The sequence below is a fragment of the Tenrec ecaudatus genome, chromosome 17 (genome assembly GCF_050624435.1).
Source record: "Tenrec ecaudatus isolate mTenEca1 chromosome 17, mTenEca1.hap1, whole genome shotgun sequence".
NCBI classification, from domain to species: Eukaryota; Metazoa; Chordata; class Mammalia; order Afrosoricida; family Tenrecidae; genus Tenrec; species Tenrec ecaudatus.
Genome location: NC_134546.1, coordinates 17,141,557 through 17,146,663, shown reverse-complemented (window position 1 = coordinate 17,146,663; position 5,107 = coordinate 17,141,557).

Below are 5,107 nucleotides of genomic sequence, written 5' to 3'. Positions count from 1 at the left end.
AGCAGCCTCTGTCACCCCTCTGGTGCAGGCGGCCTCCTACATTGCTCGTCCTGCCTTCAATTAGGACCGCTCTGAGCTAGAGGTAGAGTTGTCCCGGTCACGCTAAGCAGGAGCTCTCAGTGCAGTCATCAAATCTGTCCTGCCTTGGGTTTCTGAGTCTACTCATCAGGACCCCACTCCACCCCGCTCAGGCTCTGGCTCCTCTCCCAGCGTGCACTAGCCCACCTCTGAAGTCTGGTACATTCCATCTTTACCCTTACCTGCTGGCTAACCCCTGCTTTGCCTCCCACATGCCTCTGCAGAACTAGAGCCCTGCTCAGAAGCCCCACTTTCCCGTCCCTGCCACCAGTCACGGATGCTGGCAGGCTGGCTCTAATGAGAGCTCATTGTGCCCACAAATATTCTGAGACCCCCCAAAGTGCCACCACCACCACCACCCCCCAAGTCCCTTGAGCCCTCACTGATACACCCTCAAGCTCACACCTGCTCCCCTGGACAGCTGTATGCTCACAGAGGGACACCGGAATGTAGCCATCTCCTCCTTTTTCCTTCCCCAGGCTTGACTAGTCCCATTTGACAGATGATGGAAATGAGCGCCAGAGCTGTTCGATGCCTTGTCCTGTATCATATGACCAAGACCTGCCAGAGAACATGAGCTCCCTGACCTTGAATGCAGGGTCCGTTCAGCTTCCTGTGTCACAAAGCCAAAGCCTGAGAGAGCCAGCTTCCTCATTTTCACTTTGGACGACAGCGAATCCAACTTTTAAAACTTGGCAGGTATCGATGTCCCTGACTCCCGGGCACTTGGCATTGGCCGGTGTACGTTTCCAGAACTGCTTTTCTACGTGTAGGAAAAAAATACGGAGCTTATTTCTATTTGACTAACAAACACGTAATCCCGAAGATCTTGTAATTTGTGGAAGCACAGAGACTGCACAAGTGGAAGAAGCAGAGAATGCCGAGGTGGATGGGAACCTCTGAAGTTTACAGCAGAAGGAACTTTGTGGATGGATGCGTTGCTAACACGATCCCTGAAAGTACGGAATAGACTTCCCCAAGATTCTTCCCTTGCTCCGTGGTGCTGTGTGTCTTGGAGGACCTTGTGGCCTCAGGTCTCCCCGGTCAGCAGCTTCGCCACGGAGTCCTTTGCCATAGAATCAGCCCTGGTGACCTTGCCTTGAAAGCCATGCTTGATACCAATCAGCTTTTGTTCTGGTTTGGTTTTGTAGGTGAAAGATTTCAACACATGAACCTGGAGCAAAAGAGACGACACATCACGGTCTCATTGCCGCGCTTAGTAAAGTTCATCTCCACGTGCGCCCCGTGGATTCAAAAACACTGTCTATTCAATCTGCATCTCTAGCTCCTGTAACAGTTCTAGCCTATATGGTAAACGTGGTGTAGCAGCACTTGAGTCTTTTTTTTTTTTCTTGCTTGCATTATCGATCCCAACAGGACCTTCTGTTTTAGCTTCCACTACGATAAAGGGTCTAATTGGAAAACCAAAAGCTGTGCTTCCGTGAGTCATAGGAGGGGAGGGCCTGGCAACCAATCCAGTCTACTGCCCAGTGGTCAGTCTTTGCTGGGTTCCAGGCCAGGCTGGTCAGCGCAGAGGAGGTTGAAGAAACTACCTTGCTGTGGCAGTTACATAATTTCATGTCCACTTGAAGATGCAAAAGTGGAGGGGTGGAGTCTAGTCTGTCAATCAGGTCACAGCCTGACGGTGCCTCCTTGTGGGTATGACCACCTCATAAGGAGGGTCCTGGGAACTCCTCTCTCTCTCTCTCTCTCTCTCTCTCTCTCTCTCTCTCTCTTTCTCTCTCTCTCTCTCTTTCTCTCTCTCCCTCCCTTCACCTTCCTGTTGAGGAGACACACTGAGGCCTGTGTGAACTCTACAATGCAGCCACCACCATTGGATCCACACAACCAACCTATGATCTTCCTGCATTCTGCATCATTGCATGTAGCTGCATGAATCTGAAGAGGAACTTGTGGACTCATATCAGACGTATGGACTTGATCTGGACTGGGCTGGGATGTTTGCTTGATATATAATTACTTCTTGTTTGGAAAGCTCTCTCTTACACATATATGAGTGTCTCTGGATTTGTGTCTCTAGTCAACCCACTCTAGCACACTTGCTCAGATCTCGCTACCTAGTGTTTTTTGTTCTTTTAGAGGGGTTTGTTTAATTCAGAATTTTTTGTTGTTCAAAATACACACAGTAAAGTTTACACCAGTTCCAATATGTGCTCCCTGGATAATTCAGGGACACTGAAACCATCTCACCCTCTTTTTCTGAATTATTTTTCCAGCAGTAACATAAACTCACTGCCCTTCATGTTCAGTGGCTTTCAAGTTGCCGTTGTCAGTTTGATCCCAGATTTGCTAGATCTTTAAAAGGCACGATGTTCAAGGTGGAAATTTTTGACTCACTAAGTTAAACTCCTCTTTGGTTTTAAGGACACTTCAGGGAAAGTTTGGGGTTTGGATTTAAGGTTCAAAATTCTCTCAGGACAAGTTTGAGAGCTTCTTTCCATCCAGTGTTGTTTATGTTTATCTGTGCTTAATAGCAAATGGTATGATCAATTTCGTTGCCAAATGACTCCTCCTTAAGTCCACCACGCTCTTCCTTATCCAAACCTGAAAGGTAAGGAATAGTAATTTCTACTACTCTCATTGACTGATTGACTGCCATGTGCCGTGTGTTTATTCCATCATCGAGCAATAAAAGCAACTCTTGGATTTGAATTAGTATTCCCAGCTTACTCACCAAGAAATGGCCTTTAGATCAAAATGTGACACCTTGTGATTGGTCTCCCGCTTGCCCTAATGTATAATTGTTCCAGTTTTTAATATTTTCTGCTGTGTTGTTGATTGAGGTTTTTCTTTGTTTCATTGTGTCATATTTGTTTGTAGTCTGTCTTGATTTTATGTGACTTTCCATATATGAAACCCTGGTGAGTCAACCTCTAGAGATAACAACTGGATCCATAAATTCAAAAGGACATGCCAGAGGAGGGTGGCAGGAGAGGGGGCACAAGGACCAGCAATGAGGACAAAATGTCCTGGATTTGATTGTGGTCCTGGTTGCGTAACTCTTCTGGATGTGACTGAGCTATTGAGATGGATGCTCTGTCATCTGTACGTCTGTGAAACTTTTAAAAAATAAACATTTATTTTTTTCTAACTAAGAAAAGAAGGCCTTAAGAAGCCGATAAACTTGGCCTAAGACATACCGCTGTGAAGTAAAGGACACAAAACACGAACAAGTCCCCATTCTTCACCACCACGATCTAGTGTCTCTTTCAAGGTCACAAAATCAATGGGCTGCCTTTTTCTTCTTATGTCCAAATCCATTAGAAAAGACAACTTTCCCAGGTCCTTCTCTCAGACCTGGGTGGTCCCAGCGTTCGCTCAAAGCATGAGACAACCTTGGGAGATAAGTAAGTCAGTGAGGTCTGACTCCTGGCCAGCAGAGTCTGATCGGAGCACCTAAAATAGGGCTCACCTTAGCAACCCTTCCGTGCCCAAAATAATGCAGCGGAAAGAAAGGAAAGCTCTCAAACAACTTGTAGGTCTCTCTCTGTGCGTCTGTTCTTTCCTGTCTTCTGTATTGGGAAGGCATGGCACGGGTGAACTCACTTCCATCCCAAGGTCTCTGTAGCCCATCATCCAAATAAGGTCATGTGTCTGTCGTTTCACCTAGCCAAGATCAATGCCCACCCGGAGTGCTTCCTGATGATGTGTCAGATAACAAATGGCCCTGGGTTCTCGCCATCTTCCAAGATGTTCTCTCCTATTAGATGGGTGGTTTCCTCACATCGTTGGACCTGGGCCCTTGCCGCCACCATTATTCTTCTCTCCCCTCAGACCTCCAGCCCCTCGCCAGGTCAACCTTCAAACTGCACCGATAGTCAGTTGTCACCCAACCCAACCTGATGCACAGCAAAAGAAAGCACAGCCCCGCACGATGGTCTTCCTGATCGTTGGTATATTTGAGACCTTGGCTGCAACATTTGTATCAATTCATCTTATAAAGGATTTTCCTAGTTTCTGCTGACCTTCTACTTTATCAAGTACAACTTCTTTTCTAGCGATTGGTCTATCCCAGTGACGAACTGAAGAAATTGTGTCCACCCTTTGGAACCGTAAGAAGTCGAGAGGTAAGATTACATAGCCTCCCGTCATGAGGCCTCTCTCAGGAATGGTGTTCCTGGAGCCAGGGCTTCAGATAACTAACTCCCAGCCATGGTGCTAGCCCAAGAAGAAAAGAGCAAAAAAAAACTTTTTTTTTTCATGTGGCACAAATGTTCGTAGCAACCTTAGTGGACTGTGGGCAATGTCCTTTGAGGATGTACCAAGAACTGAAAGAGAAAGCTTCACAGAGCACCTGGACCACCAATCCCAGCAACCCTTGATGCCAGGCATCCAAGATGGGGGCTGTCCAGTCACCCTTTCCTCCCAAAGGGGACTTGATCGGTCTGATAGGATGGTAGAGCTGTAGTCCCTCAGTCCAGTGACCAGAGAAAGCCCAGAGGACTCCCTGAAGAGTCACACGCCAACGGCTCAGCAGCCACTGCACCCTCACCAGCTTCTCCTCAGCAACCTCATGGACTTCTGACTCATCATATGAACTCCAAAGAAAAATTCCATCTCTGAACCACTGAAGGAGCACAGGCCCTTGTGGGAGTTACATAATCTCCTGTCAACTTGAGCGAAGGGGTAGAGTCTAGCTTATCAATCAAGTCACAGCTTGATGACATCATTTGGAGGCACGATGGAGATTCATAGCTCACTGGAGGCCAGTCCCAGTCTCTCTCTGCCCTCCCTTTGGTGCTGTGGAGACATTCAGAGAGCTGGTAGAGCTGCAGGGACCTGTGCCAGCGGTGAGATGCTTCCACTGCCACTGGATTCACAAGACCTTCTACCCAATGGCCTGTAATCTTCTTGCATTCAACATCATTGCATGTGTGTTGTGAGTCTGAAGAGGACTTTATAGATCGGTATCGGACATATAGGCTAATATCGGATTTATGGAGTTGATCTGGACTGGGCTGGGATGGTTTCTCAATAAATAACCGCTCTTTTATATAAAGCTCTTTGT